The following is a 10,757-nucleotide window of genomic DNA, read 5'->3' as shown; positions in this document are numbered from 1 at the left end:
TGAAGGCACAGTTTAAGTCCAATCTGCTACTTGAAGCTCCAAATACTATCTAAAAAGATTATTTCAAATGTAATCTTTAACCTTATATCAGCATTGGAGTTCAGAGAAATACCAATGCCACAAAAAGGACAAATCTCTGCCGGACACAGCAGTCTAACCTAACAGACTTTGTAACATCTAACAAAGAGGTCCTGTAATTATAAACAATATTCAGGCATGTTGTTGCTTCAGTGTTTCATGTGTTCTTATGCTTGTTTATTTTCAGAATGTAAAGTCTGATTAGTTTATGATTTATGTGTTGATTTACAAAGTTTCATTTCCACTGATGTTCATGACATTAATTTTTTAAATGGACTACAGCACATTTCTTGTAAATAAAATGCAGAATCTACATGAAAGTTGTCTGAGTTAATTTAAGAGTTATACCCTTCAGATTACTGGCCAACTAGTACCTTTCTAGTACCGTCTAATCAATTTCTGGTACAACATCGGGTAATAACAATAATATTGGCAGCTTAACAACCAAATGTCCGACTTTTCATCCAGATTTGACGGCATTCTCATCGTGATTGAAAACATAAGGATCAATTTTACAGACTGTGCAGAAAGAGTCACACGGGTAGAAGTCAGAATCGCAACAACAGAGAGCAATTTAACTGAGGGACAAGAAAGGTGAACAATCTAGAAAGAAAAATCATCCAGATTTGACGATATTCTCACTGACTGAAAACATCGTCTGGCATTATTTGCAGAAGACTGTGTCCAAGATCACCAGGACTCCGCTGCCATCTCTGCAGAGCATCTACCAGCACAGAGTCCACAGGAAAGCTGCCTCCATCATCAAAGATCCCACCCACCCCAACATGGACTGTTCACTCTCCTCCCCTCGATACAGGAGTCTGAAATGCAGGACAACAGACTCAGAAACTCTTTCTTTCCCTTGGCCATCAGATTCCTTAACAGCTGACAGGAGTCTGTAACAACAGCCTGTACCCTGCACATTGACTTTTATATTGTCAACCACAGTAACAGCAATATTGTTTACTGTTTAATGCATCTTATTTTTTATATTAGATATTGCACATGCATCTTACCGTCTACCTCATGACAGTTTTTTGCAGTTGATCATTCATTGTTGAATATGGCACAACAGTTTATGAAGCCGCACATTTATGTATGTAGATTATTTTACTTAGAGTTTTATCTTATCTTTATCTTCCATCTAGTTTTTGAAGTTTTTATTTATTTTTATTTGATAATCTTTTATGGCATTCAGTGTGGACTGTTCAGGGAAAATTGTTTCCTTACTGTGCAAATGACAATAAATGCTTTGAATCTTTATATAATTGAATCTTGAATCTTGAATGTGCTGTTTCAACGAGTGCTGATGTCTTTCACAAGCATGTGTGATGATGTGTCCATTTGCTGCTGCTTACTCTTTAGTCTTTTAGGATGTTCAAAAAAAGGAATCTTGCAGAAGCCAAACACTTAGATATAGTCTGGTGTTTGTTTAAAGCACTCTGGACAACTAAGTTCAGAATGTGCCCTGAACACTGCATTGATGCCCACCCATGCTTCCCAGCTAAAATCTTCTTTTCTGCCACCACATTTGCACCGTTGTCTTTGGCTTTCTGTGGTGGAATGTGAAACTTTGCAAAAACATCTTCAACTCACTCTGCAATATTTGTAGCTGTTGTCTCTCTTCAAGAGGCATGGTGAGACTCCATTTTCCAATCTTCCCCAACAAAGTGGCATGTCACCCCCAGATATCCCTCTGTGGCAGCACGTCTGCTGTGAGAGCAATGCTTTCTGTTTCTTTCAGGGTGGTTTTTACCTTATCTTTGAGTTCCTCATATTTTTTTCCCCATAATTTTTGTGAAGTGGGTTCTGGAAGGAAGCTGATATTCTGAATTGAAAGTGAGGATCATCTTCTGGAATCCGTCATCTTCCACCATGAACAGTGAGCGCATGTCTGTGATGAGCCTGCTTAAAATGTTGTCTCTGAACATAGCCGCTTGCTCTGGTGAACATGGTGGAGCCCTTTGTACAAAACTATTCAAAGTCTGACTGGTTTACTGAAAGGGATCAAATTAGCTATTCATTGTAAGACATAATTAAATAATGAAGTCAATTTGGATTTATAAACAAGAAAGGATGATCTACACCTGCTGAACTTACAGCAGTTTTAAAAAATCATTTAGCTATTCTACAGTATTTACAAACATTTACACACAATTATCTGCGCCTGCAATCACTGATTTGGGTTTTATGCTTTTGCAATGTTGAAATAAATATTTCCTGGTTGATGACTCACAGCGTACAGTGGATGCTTCCTGTTGAGATGTTGCAACATCAAGGATGTACTGTTGTGGAACGCTAATTCGGTTTTACAATAAACACACTGTACTGTTTTTTTTCTTGGTTTAGCTTTTAGTGGTCCCATATTTCTGACAGGTTTGTAGTTTCTGCCGCACTATTTCTTCTTTACCTTCCTCAATGTTTTTGTTTCTGTCGGCCATCCTTCAGTGCTTTAGTTACGTTAGCAGCATGGGCTAATTTTAACAGAAATATCCAACCAGGCGGAACTTCACCGTAAGTGAGGTACATTGTGTAACAGAAACAACCATTCAGGCAGATGCACAAAATAGTAATAGTGAATTTAATGAATATTTGAGGCAGATCATTTGCCTTGAGTAATTTTATATATCAAATTACTTGAATTTTCAAGTAATTGTTGCCAGTAACTTCACTCATTGTATTGCTTATAAGCATACACCTGTGGCCTAAATCTAAAGATAAATTCATCAGTACACCTGGTAGCTATAGAGACAGTTGCATCACGATATGAATATCTAACACAAAAAGACTCTACTGATATCATAAAATCTCTATTCCAGTCACACACAGTAAATTAGTCACATAACTTATCAGTGGGCCCCAGGTCTTGCTATATCTATTCCTGAAGCCTTCTGTTGTACATTAGACTTTGTTCATCCATTGGTTGTGTGACAGAGGGATTGCATCTTTCCATTTTAATAGGATTAATATTCCAGCCAGCAGAAAAGAGAAGGTGATGACTGTCTGTAAATGAATGGGAAAGATGATATCCATTTGAGTATGCATTACACCAAACAATGCAATTGTTGAGGATGGTACAACCATAATCATTAGAATTTACATCAAAAACAGTAGACCACAAAGGAGTGAGTTCAGGACAGACCCAAAACCCATGATAGACAGTTGCAAGCATTTGCTTAGACCTAGCACAAATGGGACTCAAATTTGGGAACAGCTTAGCCAGTTTGGCTTTAGAGACGTGAAGATAACATTTTGAACTATGTGCATTGTAGGCATTAATCTGTCCTCTAAGGTAAGCTTTCATTGTTTCCCAAAAAGTTGAAGCTGAAACATCATTTTTCCTATTAGTTTTCAAGAAGAAATCTATTCATCCAGAGACTAAAGGCCCATTTATGCTTGACACAAAAGACAGATAAGCAGACAGACGGACAGTTTTGTCCATCTTCGGTGTCAGTTAGGCTCATAATTTGGTCCACTTTCAGGGAGCTAATCCGTCGCTTGAAGCAGAGGTGGAGCAATACTACTGGAAATGGCGGGGTTAGTGCTGAGCAGAACAACTGACATGAGACAGAGCAATGCAGAAGAGTTGAAGGCCACTACTAAAGCATCTTGGTTGATACCATTCATGCTATGCTGTATTGAGGTAGTAATTCATGCAAAAGGGGCTCAAATCAAGTACTGAGTTCATATTCATCACTATACTCTTCTATGCAACATTTCTGTATTCAAAATCCCTTTTTTAAAATTGATTTCATGTAATATTCTAATTTTCTGTGATTTTGATTTTTGGGTTTTTGATTTATAATCATAAAAATTATACACTTTGCATGTAATCAGTCTATATAAATGTCAGCTTCCCTTTTTCAATTGAAATACTGAAATAAATTAAGTTTTGCGCGATATTCAGATTTTTTAGTTTCACCTGTAGGAGTCTGTCCCCAAGGGAAAGCAAAAGATATAAAGTGATGCATTGACTTCGACCACAACATAAAATTCACTACCTACACTTAAACAAATCTAAACCTGCGTCCCTCTGCCTTATGGCAGCAACCAGAGCCCTCGATATACTCAGAGTTGCAACATTCGTTTACGTTGTTGTAAGAGCGGTCACGTTGGTCATGGAGCCTCCAAACAAACCCTGCGCTGCTAGATTCTACTACGATGCAGACAGCAGTGATCGGATTACTGAGGGTGGATACTAAATAAACAAATACACGTTTGTCACTGAATGCATTATCATGTTAATGTTGATTTAAGGGATGATCAAGTCATGTTTGACAATATATTAAATAAGTGTAACCAGCACAATAATTTCATACATTTTTGGAGGGAAATATTCATCTCAACCAACAAGCTAGCATTTATTAAAGATCAGACATGATGGTCCTTATTAGCCTCTATATTTCCTACTGCTAACCGTCCTTACAATTCACTTTTGTAAGGTTAAATGATTAGGTTGTTAGGGCTTACTTTCATCTAATTATTAAAGCCAGCCATGTGATAGCATGAAATGTCCCAGCAGTATGGGCTTAAAGTCAAAGACACAATGCAGACAACACTGAAGATCCCCTTCAGACAGAACTCTGTCTCTCAGCTGCATTTCAATTGTTTATATTTAAAAGTCCAAATCTACACTGCCTCTCTTAAGCTGGATTTTTTTTAACTTGATCATGCTTAGTTTATGTTCTTCCCTTTTTGTCATGTTATGCTTAATTTATTCTTATGTTTTAATGTCTTTGTAAAGCCCTTTGAATCACCATGTTGTTGAATTGTGCTGTACAAATAAACTCGCTTTGCTTTGAATGTAAAAGGAAACGTCTCACTGAGTAACAACTTAACTAAAAACTCGCTTGATAAAAATAAACCTTGGGGAAAGAAAAATGACAAACTGATGGATATCAGTGTTCCTGCCTGCTGCTCCTGAGCAAATATTTTTTCAAATGACAGTAATGGCTAAATTAGCTACAGAATGTAAATGTAGAACAGCTGTAACATGAGCTAATATTAATAATTGTTACCAAATAAGTGAATAAGTATGTGTGAAAAAGTAATGCAAGAGTAAAGAGGCAAGATAAAACAGTGATAGTGTGTGAATAGAGATGCAGGGAATTGGTGAAATATAAGTTAATTAGGAATCAAATTTAGGTGAGTTATTGTTGGAACATGGAAAGCAAAAGGGGACAAGGCAGTTTTAATAAATATTTAAACAGTTTAAACAACATTTAATGGAGAAGTCAGTAGGCTCTGGATAATTACATAACAGGACATCCACTCTGTGATTTTCTATTATATGTACTGGTTGTATATAACATTTTACAGACAAGAAAACAGTCAATCATGGTGAATTGTGCAGTATTTGGATACTCAAACCGGTCTGAGAGGCTTCCCAATGTATGGATTCCTGAGGGACCCAGAACGGTAGAAGAGGTGGCTTGCAGGAAGGATATAAAAATATTTTAATATAGCTGCACAAATAAGCAACAATAAGAAACTGTGTAAGGTACATTATGTCTACGGAGGTGACAGAACAATACCTTTTTATTAATTTTTTAATATGTTTCCACTAACCTAAGTCATATTGAACATCAAATTCTATTAATTTATGAATAACAATGCACTTGATCAACACACTAAAATAAATAATATAAGACCATGACCACACTTATTTGAACTTAACAAAAAAGCTGGGAGGCCATGGGGTAAAAGGACAATATCTATAACATACAAAGGCAAAATTAATTTAAACAAAAACTTATCACATTGAACAGACATAAATATTTTATTGCAGGACGTCTGACAGAATGTAAATGCATTTTCATGACTGGTAAAACAGATATTGCATTGACTTACCTCTGAAAATGAATGGAATGCATTGGCAATGACTGCAGTCTGATCCGGTGTTTGGAACTATTGAATGTCTACAGTAACCCGGAAGTGGGCCACCATTTTTTGTACATGGGCGTCAATGAGAGTGTCGCAACTCTGAGTATATCGAGGTTTTCTGGTGATTTTGTCTCCTCTTTCTTCTTTCCTTTTTGCTTCTTTTTGCTGTTTTCCTTCTTTTTCTGTCCCCTCTGGTCAAGTCCAGCAAGATTACATAGATTCCATGATTCAAAGTAAATAAATAAATAAATGAATCAGATTATCAAGAGGAGCCTTATACCCATAAGCCTCCCCTTGGCAGAGCAAGTTTGTTCAGCACGATACAGCAACCGAATTATCATTTTGCTTGCTATGATGGACAGGTAAAAAAAAACAAAAAACATTTTGCATCAGTCCTGCTGTAACATCCCATGTGCTGTGAACCAGTGACCAGAATATTCTTATCACTGATAACTCAAGAGTAGCATCTGACAGCTTGTCAGACCAGTGAACAGTTATCCATCCTGCCACCAAAGAAACACTGGGAGAACGTAGTGTAATTAGAGCATTACTCTATGTTGCCTTGTTGGGAATAAGAGAAAAAATTAAGATACAGGGGGGAAAAAAGAAAAAGAAAGAAAACCAGACAGAACAGGAGGTATCTAGTGTCATTAGCCCTGTTTCCACCAACGGGAGTGGGTCTGGGTGGGTCAGGACACATTTTTTTGTGCTTCCACATGCAAAAACTGGGAAGGGTACCCTAATAACTGACCCGACCAGTCCTACTTTGTTGGGACCTTCTGTTGGGTTACCAATCTAACCAAACCGATCTGAAAGGGTGGAGTTTGACACACTGCAATCCGTTGATTGGTTAAGAAAAAAAAGTGACTTCACGTGTGACCTGGCATATAAACAAAGCAGGAACGGCTCCTTGTTTAGAGCAATATATTTTCTTTTTCTTGATTAAATCTCAGTTTAAAAGGTGTTAGAAAGCACAGCCTAGAAGAAAGAACACAAACTTTTGGATGGTCGGCATGCTCCTCCTTTGTTTTTGAGTTGTGTTTTGGTTCTATTGCATCTTTCGCTATCCAGCTGATTTTTCACCTCTCAGTTAAGGTTACAGTTGGCTGTGGATACGCAACAACATATCCACACCCTAATTGTCCTGTCCCAACCCACACTTGTTGGTGGAAACGAGGCTATAGATAGTTTAATTTCAAACTAATTGTCTTGACCAAAGAATCACAATGACTAAACACCTATTTTCAACCCTGTGGAAGGCCGAAGATTAAGTCTTGATGGAAATGTTTTGACATTTTACCTCAAGTATCCTACCCCATCATAGGACCTGGTGAGGATGACTGACCTGAGGAAAAGTGGCTGTTAATGTATATCAGCACCTCCGCCAGGTCTGTGAACCTCACGTGGTTCTTGTTATGGAAGAATTGCAGGGTGGCGGGATAGAGCAGACCAAACTTGACCTTTGCAGCATGAAGCTTCTGTTTGGATTCGAAGAAGGCGGCTCACTTCTTGTTGATCTCTGGCTGAAGTCGAGGAACACATGGATTCTAGTTCCATCGAAGGACAAAGGACCCTTCTCCCTGGCCAGTCGTAAGATTACCTCCTTTGTTTTGAAGTGACGTAACTTCACTGTGAATGGACGGGGTCTGCTGACCTCACTTGCTTTCAGAGTAGTAATGCGATGAGCTCTGTCTACAGACAGAGGAGGATCAAAACTTTCCTCTCCAAATAATTTAAGAAAGAAGTTGGTGATAAACTCTGTCAGTTGCAGACCCTCCACATTTTCTTTCAACCCCACAATGCAAATGTTCTGCTGTCTAGTATAGTTCTCCAGACATTTGACTTTTTCCTTTCAGCAGGGTGTTCTCCGTGGTTAGATAAGCTTGCACCTGTTCCATCTCACTTATTTGTCTATCCATGTCTTTCAGATTGTCTTCCACATCTGTAATTCTTTGGTCATATGTGCTTAAAGTTGAGTGAATAGAGACTATTTAGCTGTCCGATTTTCCCCACAAAAAGAGTCACTCGAGGCTTGTATGGCATCGACCACCTTAGCTAGCACTTCCATGCTATTAGCATTAGCTTCTGCTCTGGAGTTAGCCACCGTTTGATGTGACAGTCCTAGAGGATCTACTCTCTCTAGGTTTTTTTGGTGGCCTGTTTGATATCTTTGAAATGATCCTCAGGTTTATAAGCAACCTTTATGTACAACAAAAAGTTGCTTAAAGGAGCACAGACTAAATTCTTAATATTTCTGCAGGAGCTGTGGCAGATGCATCTACTCCTTAAAGTTGCTCATTGGCACCCCCTATTCGTACATATTTTTTAAATTAACTGCGCGATTTTTTTCTGCCAAATCATCTGCCTCAAAAAATCCATATTGGCCAGGCTCAACTTGGTGGGGTGTGTAAATCTGAATTATTCTCTTTCAAATCTTACCTTATAATTGTTACAAGTCACCAACAACCTGCTGATGGCAGCTGACTCCGGTCTTCTCACAATCCTTATCCTCTTAGATCTCAGTGCAGCATTCATCACCATCTCACACAGCATCCTCCTAAATAGATTGGCAACCCTTAGTGTTTCTCATATTCCTCTCACTTGGTTTTCCTCATATCTCTCCAACTCAAGTCCCACACTTCAGAGTCACTCCCCGTCTCGGCTTTTGTACCCCAGGGATCAGTCCTGGGCCCTCTTCTGTTCATCACTGATCTTCTCCCCCTTAGCTACATTTTCAGTAAATATAATATCAACTTCCATTTCTATGCAGACGACACCCAGCTCTACATCTCCTCCAAACCGTACTCCTCTCTTCCACCATCCTCTCTCTGACTGTCTCCAGGAAATCAAAGCATGGTTCTTCTCCAATTTTCTCAAACTCAACAGCAGTAAAACTGAGGTTCTATTTGTCGGCACGTCCTCCACTCTAACCAAGTCTCACAGTTTCTCCATCAGCATTGACAGTTCTACCATTTTCCCCTCCCCTTAGGTCAAGAGTCTCTGCATCATTCTCATCATTTCAAGCCCACATCAATAGCACTACTCGGTCTGCTTACTTCCACCATCGTAATATCAACCGTCTGCGCTCATCACTCACTCTGCATGCTGCTGCAATCCTTATCCATAGTCTTGTCACATCCCGCATTGACTACTGTAACTCACTCCTCTTCGGTCTACCTAATAAATCACTTCAAAAACTGTAGCTTCTCCAGAACTCTGCTGCTTGTATCCTGACTCGCACCTGTTCCTTTAAACATATTTCCCCTGTACTTCAACAACTCCACTGGCTCCCAATAAAATACCGAATCAACTATAAGCTACTGGTCCTCACTTTCAAAGGTATTCACAATCTGGCCCCTCCTTATCTGTCTAATATCCTCCATATTGCCACTCCCTCCCATGCTCTTAGGTCATCCTCCTCCTTTCACCTTACTGTTCCCCCAGCCCGTCTCTCTACCATCTCTTGAACTCACTCCCATCCGAGATTCAGAACATCAATTCTCTTCCATCATTCACATCTGCACTCAAAACCCACCTGTTTAACCTGGCCTACTCCCTATAAATCATGTAATTGACTGTTTTATGTAATTTTATATCAATGTCTTTTAATCTGTTTTTAACTCTTATGTAATTTTTTTAAATTTATTTTTCCTTTTGTGTACGGTGACTTTGGGTGTAGAAAGACGTCAAGAAATAAAATTTATTATTATTATTATTTTATTTTTTCATTTTTTTCTTGACAAAAATTATTTACCGCTGATTGAATTCTAAAAAAAAAAAATATATAAATAAATAAATAAATAAAAGCAAGCCAGTCTTTTGAATGGCTCTTTGAAAGGAACGGCTCCTCAAGATCCGGCTCCCTTCAAAGAGCCATAAATCCTGTCTATAGCTGATACTTCTCTGAGGAACAACAGCTAATATTCCAATTAGTGACCCACTTAACAGCCGCATACTGATTAAAGTCACCAAAAGATATGTTCCAATAAATTGATTATTCTGATTCTACATTCCTGGAGATTTTTTTGGACTTCTTTGTTTGGAAAAAGTAACTGAAACCAAATTTGGCTAAATGCAGCAAAACAGAGAAGCATGTGTCTGCAGACTCGCAGGTTCAGACCCTTTCTTCTAGACCCCTTGTCATTTCCCAACAGCACCCACTATTTCATGACAGATTATTATGACAATCAGAGAGTAAGTACTGAATGTGAATCTCATTATTTTATACCATCAAACTATTGTGTCGACTTGAAATTGACAAAGAAATGAAAGTTTTACTGTAATAAGATTAAAATGATTTACCAACACAGTCTGAAAGGTGTGTCAGATGTCCATCTAGTAGCTTAAGCTATTAGGTTGTTTAGCTTGTTGGAAATGAACGGTTTGACCCGCACATTTAGTTTAATGAAACCAAGGTGCCATGACGAGTTCAACATATATGTTTAATCATTTGTCTATAGACTAGTCTATAGACAAAGGATTGAAGTAATAAAGTGGATGAAATGAGTAACATTTTAATAAAAGTATGCAACTTTATACTGAAAAGCAGAAATTACAGGAACACATATTAGCAGTCTGTACTTTATGCTAAAAATTCATTTTGTATCATAACAAATACAAATTAAAGTTTTCTTTTACTATTCATATTATATATCATGTATGTTCATATCACCATTTATATCTGTACAACATAGCTTATATTTATTGAGTTATTTATGTATTAACTATTTAAACACTCTCTTTTAAAGTAAATATAATAGTCCACTGAGGACAAACCTGTCCAACCTGGATAGATG

This window comes from Melanotaenia boesemani, chromosome 3 (assembly GCF_017639745.1).
Source record: "Melanotaenia boesemani isolate fMelBoe1 chromosome 3, fMelBoe1.pri, whole genome shotgun sequence".
Classification (NCBI taxonomy): domain Eukaryota; kingdom Metazoa; phylum Chordata; class Actinopteri; order Atheriniformes; family Melanotaeniidae; genus Melanotaenia; species Melanotaenia boesemani.
The sequence above is the reverse complement of the archived record's forward strand: the minus strand, read 5'-3'. Positions refer to the sequence as shown.